Source organism: Oncorhynchus gorbuscha, linkage group LG14, assembly GCF_021184085.1.
Source record: "Oncorhynchus gorbuscha isolate QuinsamMale2020 ecotype Even-year linkage group LG14, OgorEven_v1.0, whole genome shotgun sequence".
In the NCBI taxonomy this organism is placed as follows: domain Eukaryota; kingdom Metazoa; phylum Chordata; class Actinopteri; order Salmoniformes; family Salmonidae; genus Oncorhynchus; species Oncorhynchus gorbuscha.
The window spans coordinates 11,097,966-11,125,762 of NC_060186.1; positions in this window are offsets into that span (position 1 = coordinate 11,097,966).

The window sequence follows — 27,797 nt, forward strand, 5'->3', positions numbered from 1 at the left end:
GATTATGGGTCAGGTGTTTCAGGTGTTGGAAAAATGCAAAATGCTCCAACCAGCACCCAGCCACCCTCATGTACAGTGAATTAGGAGTGTATTCAGACCCCTTGAATTGTTCCACATTTTGTTATGTTACAGCCTTTTCTAAAATGTATTAAATTGTTTTTCGCCCCTCATCAATCTTCACATAATACCCCATAATGACAAAGCAAAAACAGGTTTTTAGATGTATTCAGAGCCTTTACTCAGTACCTTTAGGTATGACGCTACAAGCTTAGCACACCTTTAGTTTGAGTTTCTCCCATTCTTCTCTGCAGATCCTCTCAAGCTCTGTCAGGTTGGATGGGGAGTGTTGCTGCACAAATATTTTCAGGTCTCTACAGAGATGTTAGATCGGGTTCAAGTTCAGGCTCTGGCTAGGTCACTCAAGGACATTCAAAACTTGTCCCGATGCCACTCCTTTGTTTGTCTTGGCTGTGTGCTTAGGGTCGTTGTCCTGTTGGAAGGTGAACCTTCGTCCCAGTCTGAGGTCCTGACTGCTCTCAAGCAGGTTTTCTTCAATGATCTCTCTGTACTTTGCTCCATTCATCTTTCCCTCGATCCTGACTTGTCTCCCAGTCCCTGCAGCTGAAAAACATCTCCACAGTATGATGCTGCATTCACCATGCTTCACTGTAGGGATGGTCCCAGGTTTCCTCCAGACGTGACGCTTGGCATTCAGGCAAAATAATAAAATGTTGGTTTCATCAGACCAGAGAATCTTGTTTCTCATGGTCTGTGAGTCTTTAGGTGCCTTTTGGTAACTCCAAGCGGGCTGTCATGTGCCTTTTTGTCACGCCTTGGTCATTGTATTTTGTGTTTTTGTTATATGTTTGGGTAGGCCAGGGTGTGACATGGGTTTATATGTTGTTTTTCGTATTGGGGTTTGGAGTATTTGGGATCGCGGCTAATTAGGGGTGTTGTATAGGCTTGGCTGCCTGAGGCGATTCTCAATTGGAGTCAGGTGCTTCGCGTTGTCTCTGATTGGGAACCGTATTTAGGCAGCCTGACTTTCGCTTTGTATTTTGTGGGTGTTTGTTCCTGTCTCTGTGTAGTAGTCACCAGATAGGCTGTAATTAGTTTCACGTTCCGTTCTGTTGTTTTTGTATTTAGTTCAGTTATTTCATGTACCACGTTTTCATTCATTAAAGGCATGAGTAACCTACATGCTGCATTTTGGTCCTACTCTCTTCATTCAACAGACGAACGCCGTTACACTTTTACTGGGGAGTGGCTTCTGTCTGGCCACTCCACCATAAAGGCCTTATTGGTGGCGTGCTGCAGAGATGGTTGCCCTTCTGGAAGGTTCTCCCATCCCCACAAAGGAACTCTAGAGCTCTGTCAGAGTGAACATCGGGTTCTTGGTCACCTCCAAGACTAAGGCCCTTCTCCAGATCTGTATCTCGACACAATCCTGGCTTGGAGTTCTACTGACAATGCATTCAACTTCATGGCTTGGTTTTTGCTGACATGCACTGTCAACTGTGGGACCTTATATAGACAGGTGTACTGTATGCCCTTCCAAATCATGACCAATCAATTGAATTTACCACAGGTGGACTCCAATCAAGTTGTAGAAACATCTCAAGGATGATGAATGGAAATAGGATGCACTTGAGCTCAATTTCGAATCTCATAGCAAAGGGTCTGAATACTTATGTAAATATGGTATTTCTGTTTTTTTATTAGTAATACATTTTCAAATATTTCTAAAAAATACTTTTCGCTTTCTCATTATGGGGTATTGTGTGTAGATTGATTATATAAAAAAATATTTAATACATTTTAGAATAAGTCTGTAACGTAACAAATTGTGGAGAAAAGGAAGGGGCCTGAATACTTTCCCAAAGCACTGTACTTTGTGCCACCTCATATTTTTGGGGTGCACGACGACCCTGAAAAGCCGGTGTTAGTAATGCTCTTGTTAAACGGGAGATCTGTTATTAATCAAGTCTGACAAGAACCAGGAAACATAGGAAAACAGCCTGATGCATGCTGCACACACACACACACACACACACACACACACACACACACACACACACACACACACACACACACACACACACACACACACACACACACACACACACACACACACACACACACACACACACACACACACACACACACACACACACACACACACACACACACACACACACACACACACAGTGTCTTACATTGCGTGCGTAAAGAGTGTCACCTCAAACAGGTGGATTAAAAGAGGAGAGAATGATCAAGAGCAGCATATTGAAGTGGCACACTAGAGACAGCTGAAAGGTTGGCCTCAATTAGAGGGCAGATGGAGAGAGAGTATCTTCTGTTAATGGACTGTCTTTCATCAACTTAAGATGTGTTAAAGACACGCATGTGAACCCAAATATTAATTACGGGTCTACTGTACGGTCTCAAGCACGGTGTTGCAAAATACAGAGGATCCATCAATCCAGTCCAGTGTAATAACCCAGTAATGCTCTTCTCTCCCATGAGCAGGCCTTGGGGAGGTGGAGTATAGTGGGGAGTCCCAATGGAACCCTAGAGCCCTGTCTGCAGCCGTGTCATGATTGACATCAGGATATCAACATGGCCCTCTTCAAATACTCGTGTTCAAGTGCTCCCCTGGTTGACACAGTGTGTTGGAGTTACTGGACACTCATTAATCCTGGGGCTCAGAGGATCTTAATTTGACCTATATTGTGATAGCCAAATAATCCTGCAGCAATACTATTGTCATTTCTTGTCTATAATGTTGCTTGATCGGTAGTTAGGCTATTAGCTGGCCGACAGTAGGCTACATGAAAAGTGCAATACTGTTAATATAACCTTGTGTTAGTGTGGATTTTCAGCTAATTTATTTTAAATCATTGTGGGAAATTTCCAGCAAAACAACAGGTAAGATGTGCATTCTGCAAGGGCATCTGACTGAACTGCACATTACAGAAGTAAATTGAGCAAAGCCTCCAAACCTTCTTGTGTGTAATTGTTTTTGTATTTCTGCTTAGGACCCAACGGTTGCCTCCCACAGGCGGGAGAGGTAGGATTTTCACTGCTGTGCAGGAAACTGCAATCGTTGATATGGTCATCATAAACCATGGCATAAACATCACAGAGATTCGGGACAGAGTGTTGGCAGACAACATTACATTTGGAAATATTCACAATGTAAGCATAAAAACTATTCCTAGTTTCCTGAAACAACATCAAGTCAGGATGAAGCAGTTGTACACCCTTTCCTTTGAGAACACAATGGCATGTTTTTAGTTATAATGAAAGCTACCGTAATAGCCTAACTCTTATGTTGCCTTGTGGATTCATTTTAGAGAGTCAGGGAGATTGAAGCCAGGCAAACATCCTACATATTCATCTTTGTGGATGAGGTTTTAACTTGGCCAAAACACGGAGGCGAGGAAGGAATGTGATTGGGAAAAGAGCCACAGTGGATATCCTGGGCCAGAGGGGTGCCAACATCACAATGTGTGCAGCAATATTCTCTGATGAATTGCGGTTACACAAACCACTAATTGGGCCAAACAACACAGAGCATCTCATTTCATTCCTGGATGACCTCTATGGAAGGTTGTGCCAGGTGAGGAAAGGGTTACAGTGAAGCGAAATCAGCCAACGTTTGTAATTGTATGGGACAATGTGGCATTTCACCGCTCCGGTGCAGTCAGAGTGGTTTGCAGCCCATCCCAGGATGGTGTCACTTTTCCTTCCACCTTACTCTCCATTCCTCAACCCCATAGAGGAATTATTTTCCTCCTTCCTTACTCTCCATTCCTCAACCCCATAGAGTAATTATTTTCCTCCTTCCTTACTCTCCATTCCTCAACCCCATAGAGGAATTATTTTCCTCCTTCCTTACTCTCCATTCCTCAACCCCATAGAGGAATTATTTTCCTCCTTCCTTACTCTCCATTCCTCAACCCCATAGAGGAATTATTTTCCTCCTTCCTTACCCTCCATTCCTCAACCCCATAGAGGAATTATTTTCCTCCTTCCTTACTCTCCATTCCTCAACCCCATAGAGGAATTGTTTCCAAATGTCCCACATGGACACAATTTTTCACGTTTTTAAATGTTATATATATTTTATTTATTTAACTAGACAAGTCAGTTAAGAACATATTCTTATTTACAATGACAGCCTAGGAACAGTGGGTTAACTGCCTTGTTCAGGGGAAGAACAACAGATTTTTACTTTGACAGCTCAGGGATTCGATCTAGCAACCTTTCAGTTACTGGTCCAGCACTAACCACTAGGCTACCCGTCGCAATGAATGCTGGATGACTAAACAGTAGAGAGGTGTCATTCTTGTTTTGTAAAGACATTTTACAAAAGAAAACATTGTGTAATGCCACCGGTTCTTAGTGTTTTTTAGGTTATTGTTTTATGAGTGACAAAGTGTTGGGTGACAACCTTTGCTAGTGTTAAGGAAGAATAAGTTGATTTCAGACATGTATGAAGTGTTTTGGTAGTTTTAGTGCATTTTGGATGTGAAATGAACTGCTGTGCCAAACTGAAAGGTGGTTAGGAGAACTGTGTGAAGAGTTTTTAAAAAGTGACGTATTGAGAAATGGATCTTAGCGATTGTAAAAAAAACTGTAAGATCCTGTATCTGTAGCCGTCAATAAATGCCCCCAGAGAGAATGGAGGGAGTTGCACTTACAGGAGACCCCAAAGCAATGCTCTCTCAAGGAGATGAGAGGCAACACAAATCAGTTCAATATCTTAACAGCAGTGTAACTTACATGTCAGGTGGAACTCTTTGGACCTTCTTTATCATTCCTCACAATTAAATAACACTTAATGAATGTGTCTTTGTAGTCTCACATTGACCAGTTAAAAACGACAGTAATAATGGCCTAAATGTGATTCATCTCAACTAACGCTGTAGGCAACATTCTAGCAAGGTTTCAAGAATGTCACTGGAAATATGGAATATGTTGTCATTTTCTCTTTCGCTGGACACCATGCCCTTGGGCTGTTCAGTCAGAGTCACAGTCCTGTATCCCTTTGGGGAAGGAGAGTAACATATGATTTCCCTTTTCCCTGCTCCAGTATCAATACATATCCTGGAGGGCTGCGATGTATGCTGCCATTTGACCCAACCTAGTGCCAAAACACCTATTTCTACTTTTCAACGGATCATCCAGACCTTGACCAGCTAAAGCAGGTGTGATAACCATACACACACCGTGGACCATCGGGGGCAGGGGTGAAGAGCACAATATTGTTGGGCAGTGCATCCTAGAGAGTACACATGATATTATGGTACTATCATATCTTTTTACATGAACCTCTCACATCAACCATACATTGTAACGCACGTATCCCCTCAGTGAGCCCCTGACCCAGAATCCTCAGGGTATGGTGTTATAACAGATAAATGAGCAGGGAGCCGTTTGTCTTATTCAGGCCTGACAAGTCAATGACAAATTCAGCTGCTCTGAATCCACCTGGGACCATGGCGACGAGAGGTGTGAAGGGAGAAAGAGAGAGAGAGTGAAACGCTACGTCTCACAAAATATGCACAAATCAATGAAGAGGCAGGTGGAAGACATTTACATGGAAGTCAGGGACAAGCAGCTGACGCAATTTGTTCTGTTAGGTTACTCATTGGTTTTACCCACCAGTGAAAAGGAAGGACATTTGTTTTGGTTTATAACCAAATGAAACATGTAATATAACATAGTTAAGTGCAAAACATCGCATAAAGCGAAGGGGATGAGATGTTGAAATTATTAATCCAATTCCATTGGTTATACAGCTCTTGCTGCTTGAAGCATGACCAATCACATTTCCCGAAGTCTCCCGCCAGCTAATAAGCACTCTGCTGAACAGAGCTTGTTGACACATGGGGCCTGACTATCATGCAATTACAACACATATTAGCATGAATGTATTGCTGTTGTAACATTTCTTCAGAAATAAGGTGCAATGTTCTTTAGTTCCCGCATTCCCTAATGGTCTCACTCAGATTTCTGACTGGTGGGTGACAGTAATGAGTGTATGTAACGTTTCGTTAGCATCAGCCCATAATAGGTGCATTTTGGTGTCAGTCAAGTGACCTGGTAGCCACTCTTTGCACTATGTTTGTGCTATGTTTGTCTGATCAGCCTTTGTGTTCTTTGTCTGGTTTCCCACCCAGGGCCCACGGCCCCATTAACATGCTCTCAGCTTCAGCAATAAGACGCATATGCCTATAGTGTATAGTGTGTTTACAGTAAATAATACTGTACATATTCGTATCTGTCACAACTTCCACCGAAGTCGGTCTCTCTCCTAGTTTGGGCGGCGTTCGGCGGTCGACGTCACCGACCTTCTAGCCATCGCTGATCCACCTTTCATTTTCCATTGGTTTTGTCTTGTCTTCCCTCACACCTGGTTTCAATACCATCAATTACATGTGGTGTATTTAACCCTCTGTTCCCCCTCATGTCCTTGTCAGTGATTGTTTATTGTAAGTGCTTGTGCACGTTATGGGTTATGTACCCATTTGTTGACTGTTATGTTTTCCGGTGGGTTTTTTTATTAAACTGCGCCGTTGGAAAGACAGTTTTTGCTCTCCTGCGTCTGACTTCTCTGCCGCCAGTACGCACCCCGTACAGACTGGCTGGACAACCTGCTGGCTACCCATGGGCGTTCAGATCAGGGTCTGTTGGTTCCATCCCCACACACCCCCCCTCCAATACCCATGGAGCTGGGAGGGGCAGGGTGCAGGGAGTCCGGAGGGGGATCTAGCTCATGCACCATCTGTGGTCACACTGCCGGGTCGGTGCCGGGTTGGTTTCGCTAGGTATCGAGGCAGCAGGCAGGGCACTCTGGCATCACCCCAGGTGAGCCGCCACCATTCTCACCCAGAGCCCTATGTTGAACATATGTTTGTGTATGTCACTTTCCCTGAGTTTTCCCCGCATTCCCTGCATAAGATACTCATCGATTCAGGCGTGGCTGGGAATTTTATTGATAGAGCATTCACCCATAGTTTAGGGATCCTCACTGTTCCCGTGGCTGTGCCCTTCCCCGTTCACGCTTTAGATAGTTGACCATTAGGGTCAGGGTTGATTAGGGAAGTCACTGCTCCTCTGGGCATGGTGACTTAAGAGGGTCATACGGAGAGAAGTAGTCTCTTCCTTATTGACTCTCCTGCGTTTCCCGTGGTGCTGGACCTACCCTGGTTAGTCATAACCCCACTGTTTCCCGTGGTGCTAGACCTACCCTGGTTAGTCATAACCCCACTGTTTCCCGTGGTGCTAGACCTACCCTGGTTAGTCATAACCCCACTGTTTCCCGTGGTGCTAGACCTACCCTGGTTAGTCATAACCCCACTGTTTCCCGTGGTGCTGGACCTACCCTGGTTAGTCATAACCCCACTGTTTCCCGTGGTGCTAGACCTACCCTGGTTAGTCATAACCCCACTGTTTCCCGTGGTGCTAGACCTACCCTGGTTAGTCATAACCCCACTGTTTCCCGTGGTGCTAGACCTACCCTGGTTAGTCATAACCCCACTGTTTCCCGTGGTGCTAGACCTACCCTGGTTAGTCATAACCCCACTGTTTCCCGTGGTGCTAGGCCTACCCTGGTTAGTCATAACCCCACTGTTTCCCGTGGTGCTAGACCTACCCTGGTTAGTCATAACCCCACTGTTTCCCGTGATGCTAGACCTACCCTGTTTAGTCATAACCCCACTGTTTCCCGTGGTGCTAGACCTACCCTGGTTAGTCATAACCCCACTGTTTCCCGTGGTGCTAGACCTACCCTGGTTAGTCATAACCCCACTGTTTCCCGTGGTGCTAGACCTACCCTGGTTAGTCATAACCCCACTGTTTCTTGGTAACAGAGGGCTCTCACGGGGTGGTCGCGAGAGTGCTCGGGGAGGTGTTTAGGGGTTTCTGTTGGTGCTACTATGATGAAGAGTCCAGACCAGGTCTCCACCATGTGTATTCCCCCTGAATATGCAGATTTGGCTGACCTTCTCCAGAAAGAAGGCGACTCAAAAGATTGTGTGATAAATCTCCTGGTAGACGCTGCATTTCCCATGTGTATACTCTGTCACAGGTCGAGACAGTGGCTATGGAAACATGTCTCCTAATCCCTGTGTCAGGGGTACATTTGGTCCTCCACTTTACCCTCCTCCTCAAGTTATTTTTTTGTGAAGAAGAAGGATGGAGGTCTGTGCCCATTTATTGGCTATTGAGGTCTGAACCAGATCACTGTGAGTTATAGCTACCCTCTACCACTCATAGCCACAGCAATTGAGTCAATGCCCGGTGCAAGCTTCTTCACCAAACTAGATCTCAGGAGTGCTTACAATCTGGTGCATATCCGGGAGGGAGAGGAGTTGAAGACGGCTTTCAGTACCACCTCAAGTGGTATCCGCATGTGTCCCTGGTGTGCAGGGTGATTGGTCGCCTGTTGGAGCATGACCTGTACGTCAAGGCTGAGAAATGCCTGTTCTTCCAGCAGTCCGTCTCCTTCTTCTCGAAGAAGCTCAGCCCGGTGGAGCGAAACTATGACGTGGGGGACCGGGAGCTGTTGGCTGTCGTCAAGGCATTGAAGGCGTGGAGACATTGGCTTGAGGCGATTACCACCATAATCTTGAATATGGTCCTTCTGTAGCTCAGTTGGTAGAGCATGGCGCTTGTAACGCCAGGGTAGTGGATTCGATCCCCGGGACCACCCATACGTAGAATGTATGCACACATGACTGTAAGTCGCTTTGGATAAAAGCGTCTGCTAAATGGCATATATTATATATTATATTATATTACATCAGGGCGGCGAGGAGACTGAACCCTCGCCAGGCAATGTTGGCCATGTTTTTACCCCGTTTTGTGTTTACCCTTTCCTACAGACCAGGCTCCCAGAACGTGAAGGCAGATGCATTGTCTCGGTCGTATGACACAGAGGAGCGGCCCATGGATCCCAATCCCATACTCCCAGCCTCCTGCCTAGTGGCGCCGGTAGTGTGGGAACTGGACACGGACATTGAGCAGGCATTACGTGCAGAGCCCGCTCCCGTCCAGTGTCCCGCTGGGCGTCTGTATGTCCCGTCTGCTGTTCGTGACCGGTTGATCTATTGGGCCCACACGTCACCCTCCTCTGGTCTTCCTGGGATCGGTCGGATAGTGCGCTGTTTGAGCGGGAGGTACTGCTGGCCTATCTTGGCTAAGGACGTGAGGGTTTATGTTTCCTCCTACTCAGTGTGTGCCCAGTGTAGGGCTCCTAGGCACCTGCTCAGAGGTAAGCTACACCCCTTACCCGTTCCACAACAGCCTTGGTCGCACCTGTCGGTTGATTTTCTGACCGATCTTCCACTCTCACAGGGTAGCCCCACAATCCTGGTCGTTGTGGATCGTTTTTTCTAAGTCCTGTAGTCTCCTCCCTTTGCCCGGTCTCTCTACGGCCTTACAAACTGTGGAGGCCCTGTTTACACATGTCTTCCAGCACTACAGGGTGCCTGAGGATATAGTGTCTGATCGAGGTCCCCAGTTCATGTCTAGGGTCTGGAAGGCGTTTATGGAACATCTGGGGGTCTCGATCAGTCTTATTTCAGGGTTTCACCCCGAGAGTAATGGGCAGGTGGAGAGAGTAAACCAGGATGTGGGCAGGTTTCTGCGGTCCAATTGCCAGGACCGGCCAGGGGAGTGGGCGGCGTTCGTGCCCTGGGCTGAGATGGCACATAACTCGCATTGCCACTCTTCCACTAACCTCTCTCCCATTCAGTGCGTACTGGGTACCAGCCTTGGCATCAGAGTCAGACCGAGGTTCCTGCGGTGGACGACTGGTTCAGGCGCATGGAGGAGACATGGGAAGCTGTCCGTGTTCATCTTCAGCAGGCCGTGATGCGCCAAAAGGAGAACGCAGATCGCCACTGCAGTGAGGCCCCGGTGTCCACACCGGGGGACCGGGTCTTACTCTCGACCCAAAACCTGCCCTCCGTCTAACGGAAGCTGGGTCCGCGGTTTGTGGAGCCATTTAAAGTCCTGAGGAGAGTGAATGAGGTTTGTTACAGGTTACAACTTCCACCCGATTACCGTATTAACCCCTCGTTCCATGTGTCTCTCCTCAGGCCGGTGGTGGCTGGTCCGCTCCACGAGTCTGAGGTGCAGGAGGTTCCTCCTCCCCCTCTGGACATATTTCCAACTGCACCGTTGGAAATACAGTTTTTGCTCTCCTGCTTCTGACTTCTCTGCCACCAGTAGGCACCCCTCACAGTATCATATTTTCTACAGCTGTCGTCCTACGGTATATCTTTTAGACAACATGTAGCTGTGTTCGACAGTATTTTCTAAACCTCTGCATCTCTGTCTTCATGGCTCCTTTTGTTGTCTTGTTGGCCATTTTGTAGAGGTGTCCGTCCATCTTCCATATTTCCAGTTTCCACCGAAAAGTCTTGATTAATTTTAAATCCCTCCCGTCGCATAGTGAGGAGACAAGCGGCAGACAGGGCTGACAACAAGCTAAGGGTTAATTATCCTGCATTCACCATCTCTGTTTCATTCTTCAATGTCCCTAAATTAGCTTATTAGCAATTCTTTAGATGGAAGGCTGGTTTATAGCGTCTTAATTGAGAGTAATTAATTGAAGTGATAGCGATGGTAGGTTGGACAAAGCCCTGAAATCTGCCTGAGTAGATGAACCATGGATCTGTCGCTAATGGTGACCGCTCAGGAAAGAAGCCTTCAAATATGTATTCTATTGTTTGAGATTGCTAGAGGTCAGGAAGATCTACATATCTGGAACATTTCACTGTATACCAAAGCTACTGTATCGATTATTAAATGGCTCGTTTTCACAATAGAGACAAATGGGTGTCTTCATAAACAGTCTTGCAGTCAGTGAGACGAATAGAAGAATAGACAACCATCAGCCTGTTTATTGTCACTGTTCACCTCATATGACTGTCATATGGAGGTACCACAGGGTTCAGTTCTCGGACCGACCCTTTTCTCTGTATATAATGAATGATGTCGCTCTTGCTGCAGGTGATTCCTTGATCCACTTCTACGCAGACGACACCATTCTGTATACATCTGGCCCTTCTTTGGACACTGTTAACAAACCTGCAAACGAGCTTCAATGCCATAACACTCCTTTCTGTGGCCTCCAACTGTTCTTAAATGCTAGTAAAACTAAATGCATGCTCTTCAACCGATTGCTGCCCGCACCCGCCCATCCTAATGGCATTACTACTCTGGACGGTTCTGACTTAGAATATGTGGACAACTACAAATACCTAGGTGTCTGGCTAGACTGTAAACTCTCCTTCCAGACTCACATTAAGCACCTCCCATCCAAAATGAAATCTAGAATCAGCTTCCTCTTTCGCAACAAAGCCTTCTTCACTCACGATGCCAAACATACCCTCGTAAAACTGACTATCCTGCTGATCCCCGACTTTGGCGATGTCATTAAAAAAATTGCCTCCAACACTCTATCACAGTCTATCACAGTGCCATCCGTTTTGTCAAAGCCCCATATGCCACCCACCACTGTTACCTGTATGCTCTAGTCGGCAGGCCCTTGCTACATATTCGTCTCTAGACCCACTGGATCCAGGTCATCTATAATGCTTTGCTAGGTAAAGCTCCGCCTTATCTCAGCTCACTGGTCACCATAACAACACCCACCCGTAGCACGCGTTCCAGCAGGTATATTTCACTGGTCATCCCCAAAGCTAACACCCACTTTTTCCGCCTTTCCTTCCAGTTCTCTGCTGCCAATGACTGGAACGAACTGCAAAAATCACTGAAGTTGGAGACTTATATCTCCCTCACTAACTTTAAGCATCAGCTATCTGAGCAGCTTTCCGATCGCTGCAGCTGTACATAGCCTATCTGTAAACAGCCCACCCAACTACCTACCTCATCCCCATTTTGTTTTTATTTGTTTTTTTGCTCTTTTGCACAGCAGTATTTCTGCTTGCACATCATCATCTTCACATCTATCTGCGTCGTCCTGATCACATAGCAGTCAATACAAATTGAAATAGTAATGTGTTCATTTGCTAAATTGTAATTACTTCGCTACTATGGCATATTTATTGCCTTACCTCCTTACTCCATTTGCACACACTGTATATATTTTTTTTCTATTGTGTTATTGACTGTACTTTTGTTTATCCTATGTGTTACTCTGTGTTGTTGTTTGTGTCGCACTGCTTTGCTTTATCTTGGCCAGGTTGCAGTTGTAAATGAGAACTTGTTCTCAACTGGCCCACCTGGTTAAATAATTGTGAAAAAAAAAAATAATATATGAATGTGTGTTCATACCCCAAGTGCACGCCTGCTGTACCTCTAGTTTTTCTGTTCACAAACAAATGGAAGGGGATCCGTGTCTGTATTTGCTACTTTGGATCATAAGGCTATATTGGGATCGGATTGGTCTGTCATATTCAATATAGTCAAGTTGTTTGAACAATGACACTTAGCAGTGCAGCGCACTCTGTCTGTGACTATTTACAAAAGAGGAGTTAAAGTCTGTATCGTGGTGTTACTGTTGAGGTCATTTAGTCTGAGCCTGGTAAATACACCTTATGTGTATGTTCTGGAAACTCTTAGAGGTGACTTATCGAGACAGTTGCCGTGATAAACTGCACATATGAGCCAATTTGGCCTATGCTCCCCTCCGAGCTCAGTGATGTTTCTGCCGCGGCTTAGCCGTCTTAGGCTAACCTATTATCTGAAGAATATAAAACATTTGCTGCAGTGGTAAGACATCTTGTGTGCACAATGAAAAGTGTGTCCGTGCACACAGACAGGGGGATATTTAAAAGTAAAATCAAATCAAAATCTTTTAAAATCAACAGCAGCAGAAGGCTATGCCATTTAACTGCAGACTGCGAAGACGGACAGAAAAGACGTCAAGCTCAGAATCAGTGAAGAAATCAGGAAGTGAGAGAGCCTTACTAGAATATCTCTTTGCGATGTACTTACCATGACAAGGACACTGCCCTAATTACTAGTTAGAGCAGGAGTTTAAAAACACTCTGCGGCAGGGTTGCATAGTTGTGAGGATCGTAATGGCACGCTGACTTGAAGAAAAATCTCTGAAATAATGTCATGCAGGTGAAAGAGGACCCAAAAGCGACTTAACAGAAACAGAGTTTATTCAAGTCCAAACAGAAAACGACAAATCCTGAATCCTTAACAGGAAATGTCCAAACAGGGAATAACAGAAATCCTCTAGTCTGTAGAGGGGAATAACAGGAGAAGCGGCCACAGACTGCAGGTCGCTTCGGGTAGGCGCAGGCCGTAGCTGACAGAGACACCTGCTCACACGCAGCATCTGATGAAGGCAAAAACACGACAGGACAGGGCGATACACAATCACAGCACGGTGAATTCTAAACAAGGAACCGACAGGACAGGAACGGAACACAAAGGAAGAAATAGGGACTCTAATCAGGGGAAAGGATCGGGAACAGGTGTGGGAAGACTAAATGATGATTAGGGGAATAGGAACAGCTGGGAGCAGGAACGGAACGATAGAGAGAAGAGAGAGCGAGAGAGTGAGAGAGGGAGGGGGAGAGAGAGGGATAGAAAGAGGGAAAGAACCTAATAAGACCAGCAGAGGGAAACGAATAGAATGGGGAGCACAGGGACAAGACATGATAATAAATGACAAACATGACAGTACCCCCCACTCACCGAGCGCCTCCTGGCGCACTCGAGGAGGAATCCTGGCGGCAACGGAGGAAATCATCGATGAGTGAACGGTCCAGCACGTCCCGAGACGGAACCCAACTCCTCTCCTCAGGACCGTAACCCTCCCAATCCACTAAGTATTGGTGACCCCGTCCCCGAGAACGCATGTCCATGATCTTATGTACCTTGTAAATAGGTGCGCTCTCGACAAGGACGGGAGGGGGGAGGGAAGACGAACGGGGGTGCGAAGAAAGGGCTTAACACAGGAGACATGGAAGACAGGATGGACGCGACGAAGATGTCGCGGAAGAAGCAGTCGCACAGCGACAGGATTGACGACCTGGGAGACACGGAACGGACCAATGAACCGCGGAGTCAACTTACGAGAAGCTGTCGTAAGAGGAAGGTTGCGAGTGGAAAGCCACACTCTCTGGCCGCAACAATACCTTGGACTCTTAATCCTGCGTTTATTGGCGGCTCTCACAGTCTTCCCCGCAGACAAAGGCAGACCGGTAATGAAGTCTAAGGCGATGTGAGACCATGGTCGAGAAGGAATGGGGAGCGGTCTGAGACGACCGGCAGGAGGAGAGTTACCCGACTTAGTCTGCGCGCAGTCCGAACAAGCAGCCACGAAACGGCGCGTGTCACGCTCCTGAGTCGGCCACCAAAAGCGCTGGCGAATAGACGCAAGAGTGCCTCGAACACCGGGATGACCAGCTAACTTGGCAGAGTGAGCCCACTGAAGAACAGCCAGACGAGTGGAAACAGGAACGAAAAGGAGGTTACTAGGACAAGCGCGCGGCGACGCAGTGTGCGTGAGTGCTTGCTTAACCTGTCTTTCAATTCCCCAGACTGTTAACCCGACAACACGCCCATAAGGAAGAATCCCCTCGGGATCAGTAGAAGCCACAGAAGAACTAAACAGACGGGATAAGGCATCAGGCTTGGTGTTCTTGCTACCCGGACGGTAAGAAATCACAAACTCGAAACGAGCGAAAAACAACGCCCAACGAGCTTGACGGGCATTAAGTCGTTTGGCAGAACGGATGTACTCAAGGTTCTTATGGTCTGTCCAAACGACAAAAGGAACGGTCGCCCCCTCCAACCACTGTCGCCATTCGCCTAGGGCTAAGCGGATGGCGAGCAGTTCACGGTTACCCACATCATAGTTGCGCTCAGATGGCGACAGGCGATGAGAAAAATAAGCGCAAGGATGAACCTTATCGTCAGACTGGAAGCGCTGGGATAGAATGGCTCCCACGCCTACCTCTGAAGCGTCAACCTCGACAATGAATTGTCTAGTGACGTCAGGAGTAACGAGGATAGGAGCGGACGTAAAACGTTCTTTTAGAAGATCAAAAGCTCCCTGGGCGGAACCGGACCACTTAAAACACGTCTTGACAGAAGTAAGAGCTGTGAGAGGGGCAGCAACTTGACCGAAATTACGAATGAAACGCCGATAGAAATTAGCGAAACCTAAAAAGCGCTGCAACTCGACACGTGACCTTGGAACGGGCCAATCACTGACAGCTTGGACCTTAGCGGAATCCATCTGAATGCCTTCAGCGGAAATAACGGAACCGAGAAAAGTAACGGAGGAGACATGAAAAGAGCACTTCTCAGCCTTAACGTAGAGACAATTCTCTAAAAGGCGCTGTAGAACACGTCGAACGTGCTGAACATGAATCTCGAGTGACGGAGAAAAAAATCAGGATATCGTCAAGATAGACAAAAACAAAGATGTTCAGCATGTCTCTCAGAACATCATTAACTAATGCCTGAAAAACAGCTGGCGCATTGGCGAGACCGAACGGCAGAACCCGGTACTCAAAATGCCCTAACGGAGTGTTAAACGCCGTTTTCCACTCGTCCCCCTCTCTGATGCGCACGAGATGGTAAGCGTTACGAAGGTCCAACTTAGTAAAGCACCTGGCTCCCTGCAGAATCTCGAAGGCTGATGACATAAGGGGAAGCGGATAACGATTCTTAACCGTTATGTCATTCAGCCCTCGATAATCCACGCAGGGGCGCAGAGTACCGTCCTTCTTCTTAACAAAAAAGAACCCCGCCCCGGCCGGAGAAGAAGAAGGCACTATGGTACCGGCGTCAAGAGACACAGACAAATAATCCTCGAGAGCCTTACGTTCGGGAGCCGACAGAGAGTATAGTCTACCTCGAGGAGGAGTGGTCCCCGGAAGGAGATCAATACTACAATCAAACGACCGGTGAGGAGGAAGGGAGTTGGCTCGGGACCGACTGAAGACCGTGCGCAGATCATGATATTCCTCCGGCACTCCTGTCAAATCGCCAGGTTCCTCCTGAGAAGTAGGGACAGAAGAAACGGGAGGGATGGCAGACATTAAACACTTCACATGACAAGAAACGTTCCAGGATAGGATAGAATTACTAGACCAATTAATAGAAGGATTATGACATACTAGCCAGGGATGACCCAAAACAACAGGTGTAAACGGTGAACGGAAAATCAAAAAAGAAATAGTCTCACTGTGGTTACCAGATACTGTGAGAGTTAAAGGTAGTGTCTCAAATTTGATACTGGGAAGATGACTACCATCTAAGGCAAACATGGGCGTAGGCTTGTCTAACGGTCTGAAAGGAATGTTATGTTTCCGAACCCATGCTTCGTCCATGAAACAACCCTCAGCCCCAGAGTCAATCAAGGCACTGCATGTAGCACCCGAACCGGTCCAGCGTAGATGGACCGACATAGTAGTACAAGATCTAGATGAAGAGACCTGAGTAGTAGCGCTCACCAGTAGCCCTCCGCTTACTGATGGGCTCTGGCCTCTTACTGGACATGAATTAACAAAATGTCCAGCAACTCCGCAATAGAGGCACAGGCGGTTGGTGATCCTCCGTTCCCTCTCCTTAGTCGAGATGCGAATCCCTCCCAGCTGCATGGGCTCAGTCTCAAAGCCAGAGGAGGGAGATGGTTGCGATGCGGAGCAGGGAAACACCGTTGATGCGAGCTCTCTTCCACGAGCCCGGTGACGAAGATCTACCCGTCGTTCTATGCGGATGGCGAGAGCAATCAAAGAGTCCACATCTGAAGGAACCTCCCGGGAGAGAATCTCATCCTTAACCACTGCGTGGAGTCCCTCCAGAAAACGAGCGAGCAGCGCCGGCTCGTTCCACTCACTAGAGGCAGCAAGAGTGCGAAACTCAATAGAATAATCCGTTATGGACCGTTCACCTTGGCATAAGGAAGCCAGGGCCCTAGAAGCCTCCCTACCAAAAACTGAACGGTCAAAAACCCGAATCATCTCCTCTTTAAAGTTCTGGAACTTGTTAGAGCAATCAGCCCTTGCCTCCCAGATAGCTGTGCCCCATTCTCGAGCCCGGCCAGTAAGGAGTGAAATGACGTAAGCAACCCGAGCTCTCTCTCTAGAGTATGTGTTGGGTTGGAGAGAGAACACAATCTCACACTGCGTGAGAAAGGAGCGGCACTCAGTGGGCTGCCCGGAGTAACAAGGTGGGTTATTAACCCTAGGTTCTGGAGGCTCGGCAGGCCAGGAAGTAACAGGTGGCACGAGACGTAGACTCTGGAACTGTCCAGAGAGGTCGGAAACCTGAGCGGCCAGGTTCTCCACGGCATGGCGAGCAGCAGACAATTCCTGCTCGTGTCTGCCGAGCATGGCTCCTTGGATCTTGACGGCAGTGTAACGAGCGTCTGAAGTCGCTGGGTCCATTCCTTGGTCGGTTCCTTCTGTCATGCAGGTGAAAGAGGACCCAAAAGCGACTTAACAGAAACAGAGTTTATTCAAGTCCAAACAGAAAACGACAAATCCTGAATCCTTAACAGGAAATGTCCAAACAGGGAATAACAGAAATCCTCTAGTCTGTAGAGGGGAATAACAGGAGAAGCGGCCACAGACTGCAGGTCGCCGGGTAGGCGCAGGCCGTAGCTGACAGAGACACCTGCTCACACGCAGCATCTGATGAAGGCAAAAACACGACAGGACAGGGCGATACACAATCACAGCACGGTGAATTCTAAACAAGGAACCGACAGGACAGGAACGGAACACAAAGGAAGAAATAGGGACTCTAATCAGGGGAAAGGATCGGGAACAGGTGTGGGAAGACTAAATGATGATTAGGGGAATAGGAACAGCTGGGAGCAGGAACGGAACGATAGAGAGAAGAGAGAGCGAGAGAGTGAGAGAGGGAGGGGGAGAGAGAGGGATAGAAAGAGGGAAAGAACCTAATAAGACCAGCAGAGGGAAACGAATAGAATGGGGAGCACAGGGACAAGACATGATAATAAATGACAAACATGACAAATAAACTGTGTCCATTGATACAGAACCACATCTGTATGTCATGCTCTCCAAAGACAGCAAATCCTTATTAAAACGTTTGAAAATAAACTTAATTTAACCCAATGAGTCCCACCGTCGCCCCAGCATGATTCTAGACTTCTATCGCTTTTAAACATTGTGTGTTTGAGCTACAGCCTTCTGGGTTGTGCCATTGGATTTGCCTATCTATTTTGCACCAACCATTGTGTGATTAACAGTGGCTGAGCTAGAGACGTGTTTGTGAGAGAAGGGCGGATCCCGAAGGGGCCCGGGGCCAGGTCTTTTTTACAAAAACGTCGGTAGAGTCAGAATAGTTTGTGCTGCAAACTATCTATGAAAAGCTATTTTGCTTTATGATGCTCACAAGCTTTACAAGAGTTGTGAGAAGGTAAGAGGTTCTTCTACATAGAAGATCATAGGAAATCCCTGCACATAGTGTCTATAACACTGTAATAAGCTCACATAGTTGCTGTCACAAACTCCACACAGTTGTCACTGACTAGTTATTCATTTCCCACTAAGCAAGCACTTCATTTTCTTACAGCATTCATCTAAATTAATTTTTATCAGGTTTTTGCTTTGGCTGATATTTTCTGTTTTTGAATTTTGTCAATAAAACTTAGGAATGCAACTGTTCATGTCAAATTACATTCTGCTTGTAGCCCTGGAGGTCCTAAAAAGAAAATGGTAAAACACTTCATTGTGAGGCTAAATATGAGGGCTGGACATGCAGATAAATACAAGTATCAGAAATGAAAAGCCAATTTTTGCTGGGTTCTCAGGACTGATAGGGGTTAACAACTATCTGCCAGTAGTACCTGTCAGCAAAAGGACAGTGGCTTCATAAACACGTGTTTCTCGCTACAGATGATGTATCATTCAGTGATGACATTCTCTCTGACCGACTTCATAGGAAATGGCAGACACACATAACCGACTCATAAAAATGCAAATGTTCTGTTATGAGAAATGCTGTCCTGCATCCGCTCATATTGTCACTTGGACAACAACTCACAGGAAATGGGAATGGGCACTATCCCGTTGTACCAAATTGTGCATATCAGTGTTAGGAAGATGGGATTTCATTTGGAACCAAGGTTCATATTGTTGTAATCAACCCCAAACTATAAGGAGCTCTGTCAGGCCTGGCAACCAGCTATATATAGCTGTCTAATTACCACCACAAACCGATGCTGGCACTAAGACGGCACTGAACAAGCTGTATGGGGCTATAAACAAGCCACAAAATGCTCACCCAGAGGCGTTTCTCCTAGTTGCCAGTGATTTTAATGCAGGAAAACTTAAATCAGTTTTACCTAATTTCTACCAGCATGTCACCTGTGAAACTAGAGGCGAAAAAACTCTTAAAAGTAAAGATTTCCTTCACTACTCACACAAAGACTCATACAAATCTCTAGAGCTCCTTTACTACACACACAGAGACTAATACAAAACTCTAGATCTCCTTTACTACACACAGAGAGACTCATACAAAGCTCTAGATCTCCTTTGGTACACACACAGAGACTCATAAAAAGCTCTAGATCTCCTTTACTACACACAGAGAGACTCATACAAAGCTCTAGATCTCCTTTGGTACACACACAGAGACTCATAAAAAGCTCTCCCTCACCCTCCATTTGGCAAATCTGACCATAACCTTATCCTCCTGATTCCTGCTTACAAGCAAAAACTCAAACAGGAAGTACCAGTGACGCGCTCAATACGGAAGTGGTTACATGAAGTGGATGCTAAGCTACAGGACTGTTTCGCTTGCACAGACTGGAATATGTTCTGGGATTCATCCAATGATATTGAGCAATTTATCACATCTGTCACTGGCTTCATTAATAAGTGCATTGACGACGTTGTACATATGCCAACTAGAAGCCATGGATTACAGGCAACATCCACACGGAGCAAACACACCAACACAGTCGTGAAGAAGACACGACAATGCCTCTTTACCCTCAGGAGGCTGAAAAGTTGTGTCATGGGTCCTCAGATCCTCAAAATGTTCTAAAGCTGCACCATTGAGAGCATCTTGACAGGCTGCTGCACCGCTTGTTATGGCATGTACTTGGTATCTGACCGCAAGGGGCTACAGAGGGTAGTGCGTACGGCCCAGTACATCACTTGGGCCGAGCTCCCTGCCATCGATGACCTCTATACCAGACAGTGTCAGAGGAAGGCCCTAAAAAAAAGACTCCTGCCACCCAAGTCGGCAAGCTGTAACGGACTTGGACCAAAAGGCTCCCGAACAGATTCTACCCCCACTCTATAAGACTGCTGAACAGTTGATCACCTATCCGATGTATGTGTATTTTTTTTAAATGGCTACCCAGACTATTTGCATTGACCCCCTTTTTTTGCATGAACATTCTTGCACTGGCTCTATGCACACACTGGACTCTACCCACTCACTCACACATACTACACGGACACTCCTACACACACAAAGCACACACACGCATATTGACGCCACACACTCACACACAGACACACTGTCACACTCTCCAAGTGTTCTTCTGCTAGTCTGTTTATTATCTATCCTGATTGCATAGTCACTTTTACCCCTTCCTAGAATATTACCTCAATTACCCCTGCACTATAACTCGCTATCGGCACTCCTTGTCACGTTCGTCATAACGAGGAGACCAAGGCGTAGCGTGACTGGAATACATTCTTCTTTTATTAAAATGAAGACCACTTAAACAAACTAACAAAACAACAATACGACCGTGAAGCTATAAACAACTAGTGCTGACTTGCAACTACACATAGACAATTACCCACAAAATACCCAAGGAATATGGCTACCTAAATATGGTCCCCAATCAGAGACAACGATAAACAGCTGCCTCTGATTGGGAACCAATCTAGGCAACCATAGACATATAAACACCTAGATATACAAATACCACTAGACAATACAAAAACTACACATACCACCCTCGTCACACCCTGACCTAACCAAAATAATAAACGAAAACAAAGATTACTAAGGTCAGGGCATGACAGTAACCCCCCCCCCCAAAGGTGCGGACTCCCGGCCGCGTACCTAAACCTATATGGGAGGGTCTGGGTGGGCATCTAACCTCGGTGGCGGCTCTGGTTCTGGACACCGCCCCCCTTCTTTACATTGACTCCACTCTTGTAGCACTGACCCATGGATCATCGTTGGAGGCTCTGGACTGCGGATCCTCGCCGTAGGCCCCGGACTGGGTACCTTCGCTGGACGCTCTGGACTGCCGAGGCACACTGTAGGCCTGTTGCGTGGTGCCAGCACTGATGGTACCGGGCTGAGGACACGCACTTCAGGGCGAGTGCGGGGAGGAGGAACAGGGCGTACTGGGCTCTGGAGGCACACAGGAAGCCTGGTGCATGGTGTTGGCACTGGTGGTACTGGGCTGGTAACATGCACCTCAGGGCGAGTGCGGGGAGGAGGCACAGGATACACTGGACTGTGGAGTCGCATTGGAGATCCAGAACATAGAGCTGGCTGGATGCCCATTCTAGCCCGGCAAATGCGAGGAGCTGGAATAGAGCGCACCGGGGCTAGAATAGCGCGCTGGAGACACCATGTGCATCTCTGCATAACACGGTTCAGGGCTCCTACCTGACTCAGCCAATCTCCTCGTGTGCCTCTCAGGCTTCCTTCCGTGCTAGCTGTGTACCCTCATATTGTCGCTGTTCCTCTATTCTCCAGTATTTATCCTCGTAGTATCACTGTTCCACTTTCACTGCCTCTAACTCCCCCTTAGGACGGCGATACTCCTGGCGATACCCCAGGAACCTGCTCCATCTAATATCTCCTCCACGGTCCATTTCCCCATTAAGCGCTGTTCCTCCTTTTCACGCTGCTTGGTCCTGGTTTGGTGGGTTATTCTGTCACGTTTGTCATAACGAGGAGACCAAGGCGCAGCGTGATTGGAAAACATTATTATTTTATTCAAACGAAGACCACTTAAACAAACTAACAAAACGAACGTGAAGGAATAAACAACTAGTGCTGACATGCAACTACACATAGAAAATAACCCACAAAATACCCAAGGAATATGGCTAACTAAATATGGGTCCCCAATCAGAGACAACGATAAACAGCTGCCTCTGATTGGGAACCAATCTAGGCAACCATAGACATATAAACACCCAGATATACAAAAACCCCTAGACATACAAAAACCACTAGACAATATAAATTACACATACCACCCTCGTCACACCTTGACCTAACCAAAATAATAAAGAAAACAAAGATAATTAAGGTCAGGACGTGACCCTCCTTGTATATACACGTCTACACCTGTTATATTCGGTGCATGTGACAAATACAATTTGATTTAATTTCTGAGGCGGGCGGGGATAGATTAAATAGTTTCAGCCCAACTTGGGGTCCCTTTGTCTGAAAACTAAATGAGAAGTAACAATCAATCGTGCCAAGTGGAGCAAGACAGGTATAAGGAAATAAAAAATGAGTCCCTGTGCATGTAGCAGTCGTTCCCAGACAGGAAGAGACACATTCATCAGCCAGCTCTGGTCTCGACAGTAGGCATGACTGAACAGGAGCCATGGAACCATCTCCTTAGAAACCCATTGTTATCCACCTTTCTCTGGCTTGAAATACAAAACCAGGCTTCCCATCACAAACAATATGGATGACTATAATCTATACTCACTAACTCAATACAGATCATTTCTCAATTTAGAAAGAATAAAATATTCCGTAATGTGTTCCATTTATGATGTGATTTGTCATTCTTCCATGATCAATTAAGCAAAAAACTAAATCATTGCTGTAATAGGCTTTTTCTGTCGCCACCACATCAACACTAATGTACAAAAAAAACGAGATTTCCTTTTATGATGTGCCTCACTGCTCGTGTACAGGGAAGTGTGTTGCATGTGTACAGCCATTGTTAAAGTGTAGCCATATGGACGTGGAGGTGTAAAAGAGATGGTGCTCCTGGCCATGAGTTTAAATCACTTGGCATGATGGCAATAACAAACCACTGGAGAGGCAAGAGGGACGGCCGGGCCCTTTATATTCCATTAATGATGCAGTACATTTGAGTGGTGGTAGAATTAAGCATGTTAAGCACGTCTAGAGAATCTAAAGGGAAATCATGCATCACAATTAATTGGGAATCAGGGAGTTGGTCGAGTTTGCCATTTTCTACTCATGGTCAGGTTTTTAGCTACAGCCCTTGCATCCGTTTATTACCCCCTTGGTTTACGATCACGGAGGTTAGCAGTCCATTCTCCTCTTCTTGGAGAACAGAGGAGTTTCCTAGGCAGTCCTGACAAGCCCTAGGCCAGGCTATCTCAAGGGTGAGGAGGGATGGAGATCTAATGAGGAAACCTCACATCACGGCTAGAAGACCGGTGACGTCGACCACAGAGCACCGCCCGAACAAGGAGAGGCATGGACTTTGGCAGAAGTCGTGACAATAATAATAGCTGGAATGGAGTAAATGGAAAGGCATTGAAACATGTTTGATGTGTTTGATACCATTCCACTTATTCCGCTCCAGCCATTACCACGAGCCCATCCTCCCCCATTAAGGGTGTCACCAGCCTCCCATGGTCTGGACTGTATCTAATTTGGCATTTAGGAGCAGTTAGATTTGTGCCTTGTCTGTTTACTTTAAATCGAAGCCAGATATCAGTCACATTTGGGTATAAAGTAGCCTACGTTTGTGCAGCAGAAAGTCATGAGACTGCATTGCATTTTGTCAAACCGTTTTCTGGTGTCATCTCACATGAATCTCATAAGTATGGTAATGCTTTCAATCCTTCTGCCACAGGCTGACAACTTCCATCATTACTCATCATAGAGCATCCATTCTTGGTTCATACAATATCCCTCAAGACATGTTCAAAAGTGTTTCTATTTTTTACACTGATGACATCTTAATGTTATTGTAAGTGACAAACGTGCTGTAGTTGCTGCTAGATGTGTATACTGCAGAAATGCACACACAGACATAGACATAGCCAGACACATGACAAACAATGCAGGATTGTATTACGTCATGCAGGCTTTTAGTACACCAGACAGACATTAGACCTGTTGATTTATGTACATTTATGTGCAGTTCCCATTTCCAGATTCTGTTTCTTCACTACTATTTCTAGTCCATGCAGTGTCTCTTCCTGCCTCTCCTACCCCACCCTATCTTCTCTCCCCTTTCATCCTCTTTCCCTCCCCTCTCTCCTTCACTTCTTCCTTCTCTCTCTCTCGCTCTCTCGTTCTCTCTCTCTCTCTCAATTCAATTTAAGGGCTTTATTGGCATGAGTAACATAAGTGAAATAAACAATAAAAAATGTACAGTAAACATTACACTTCCAAATGTTCCAATATAATAAAGACATTTCAAATGTCATATTCTGTATATATACAGTGATGTAATGACATGCAAATAGTTAAAGTATGAAAGGGAAAATAAATAAGCATAAATATAGGTTCTATTTACAATGGTGTATGTTCTTCACTGGTTGCCCTTTTCTTGTGGCAACAGGTCACAAATCTTGCTGCTGTGATTGTACACTGTGCTATTTCACCCCATATATGTGGGAGTTTATCAAAATTGGATTAGTTTTTAAATTCTTTGTGGGTCTGTGTAATCTGAGGGAAATTTGTGTCTCTAATATGATCCTAGATTTGGCAGGAGGTTAGGAATTGCAGCTCAGTTTCAACCTCATTTTGTGGGTAGTGTGCACTTAGCCTGTCTTCTCTTAAGAGCCAGGTCTGCCTTCAGCGGCCTTTCTCAATACCAAGGCTATGCTCACTGAGTCTGTACATAGTCAAAGTGGTCAGGTATTCTGCCACTGTGTACTCTCCGTTTAGGGCCAAATAGCATTCCAGTCTGCTCTGTTTTTTGGTAAATTCTTTCCAATGTTTCAAGTAATTATCTTTTTGTTTTCTCTTGGTTGGGTCTAATTGTGTTGCTGTCCTGGGTCTCTGTGTCGACTGTTTGTGTTTGTGAACAGAGCCCTCTCTCTCTCTCACTCCGTTACAATCTCAAAGACCCTGAGTCTGGTTACTGGGATGGTTAGTGGCCATGGTGAATATCTGATTGCTCATTCCCAATGAGTCCCAGGATCCCTCCGTTCCTGACAGCTAATTGGGTGGATCTCTGAGCTGTCTGAAGGGACTGCTCTTAAACGTTAGTAAAACTAAATGCATGCTCTTCAACCGATCGCTGCCCGCACCCACCCATCTGACTAGCATCACTACTCTGGACGTTTCTGACTTAGATACGTGAACAACTACAAACACCTAGGTGTCTGGCTAGACTGTAAAGCCTCCTTCCAGACTCACATTAGGCATCTCCCATCCAAAATTAAATCTAGAATTGGCTTCCTACTTCGCAACAAAGCCTCCTTCACTCACGCTGTCAAACATACCATTGTACTATCCTACTGATCCTCGACTTCGGCAATGTCATTTTCAAAATAGTCTCCAACACTCTACTGCAGCAAACTGGATGCAGTCTATCACAGTGCTATCCGTTTTGTCACCAAAGCCCCATATACTACCCACCACTGCGACCTGTATGCTCTCGTCTGCTGGCCCTCGCTACATATTCGTCGCAAGACCCACTGACTCCAGGTCATCTATCAGTCTTTGCTAGGTGAAGCCTCCTTATTTCAGCTCACTGGTCACCATAACGCCACCCACCCGCAGCATGCACTCCAGCAGGTATATCTCACTGGTCATCCCCAAAGCCAACACCTCCTTTGGCTGCCTTTCCTTGCAATGACTAGAACGAATTGCAGAAATCGCTGAAGTTGGAGTCTTATATCTCCCTCACTAACTTTAAGCATCTGAGCAGCTTACTGGTCACTGCAGCTGTACATAGCCCATCTGTAAATAGCCCATCAAACTACATACCTCATCCCCATATTGTTTTTATTTATTTTTTTGCTATTTTGCACAGCAGTATTTCTACTGGCACATCATCATCTGCACATCTATCACTCCAGTGTTAATTTGCTAAATTGTAATTACTTCGCTACTGTGGCCTATTTATTGCCTTACCTCCTTTCCCAATTTGCAGACACTTTATATAGATTGTTCTATAGTGTTACTGACTTTTGTTTATCCCATGTGTAACTCTGTTGTTGTTTTTTGTCGCACTGCTTTGCTTTATCTTGGCCAGGTTGCAGTAAATGAGAACTTGTTCTCAACTGGCCTACCTGGTTAAATAAAGGTGAAAAAAAATAAAGAAAAAAAGGGAAGGCAGCCAGGTTCCTCCCTGCCACCCCCCCCCCGCCACCCCCCGTCCAACATCTTTAGGAATCTCTTTACCCCACTAGTTTGGCCTGCACTCAGGACATTCAGATAGGGTGCTTGAGAGTGAAGCGGATCCCTTCAGATTGGCACAACAGTATAACCTCACCGTTGGACTTTGAGAATAACCTGTAGATGTGTGATACGACAGTACAGAGAAAGGAGTAGTGAAGTGATGCAGGCTATAGACGGGGGAAACAATCACTCTGCAGTAACGCAAACAGCAACAGTGCCTCTTAATGTCCTTGTATAGTGACAGTTACTGGCATCAGGGGACCCCTAACATCAATGTTTAACATGGCCGTAAACGTTATATAAGGCCTGTGTCTGCTCTCGGCCCTGAGCAGATAACAGAGCCTTGAATAAACCCACCTCCTCCAGGAAATGTGTATATGAACAAGTAAAGTCGGTGAGATTCTTTGGTAGTTAAACAACTTTCATGAGTCGATCAATTTCACGCTTGGTGAGAAGAAGATGCAATGGTAAGAGAGGATCTGAAACAGTTTTTTTTAATGAATGATGTGGTACGTCGAGCTGTTGGATCAATATTACTGTGTGAATCCTGGTCGAGTTTCGCATTGTACATTAGTCAACACTGAAAGGTGTAAATAATGTAGCTGACTTGTAGACCACTGTCTAGACTGTCTGCTCAGTCTGATACATCTATTTCTCACCTTCAGGTTCAAAGGATATAATTCCTTTTCCATTTTTCTCCTCTGAATGCGCTGACCGTAACTGCATGTTTTGTCAACTGCATTGACAAAATATGTATTATCTACAATTTGAGTCTGACAAATTGTTTGGCAGTAAATTGTTGGAAGCACTTCAGATTAGGTATCTATTTCTGTCCTACGCAGTGCTGAATATCAACCAGTTTGTGCAAGAGATATTGCTATTTTTGTGGTTTACTGTAGACACAGAACACACCTTAGACCACTGTTTGTTGACTCATATGAAAAACCCACTGTATACATCATTCTCTAAAAGGATGTATAGGAGAACTGAGAAAGCAGATAAAGAATTGGACGTTAGAAGGTGGGATTGTCATAAATCATATGTATGGATTTCCATGTACACCTTTGTTGTTTAGTTTACACTCTTTCAATTCCTCCCAAGAAATTAAGGCCCAATCTGACACTGTGTGTGCATGCGTGTGTGTATGGATGTGCAATTGTGTGTGTGTGTCTGCATGTGTGTATTGGGTGTGTGTCCCTGTTTGTCTAACTCAGGCTTCATCTGTATTACGAAGATGGATATTGATCCTGCACCTGCTGCCAACTCAAGCCAGGCTTGTAACTGCGAAAGTCAAACTCTTCATTGAGACAATGTTGAAACAGCTTCAATGGGCAAGTCAGTGACACATTTTCATTTTTGAATAAATAAATGAAATAGAAGTAATTTAATCTATGGTGGGAGATATTTTTCATTAAGCGTATCATTAATGCCGTCTTTGGTGTGTTTTATCAATGAAGGAAATGTACCTTTTT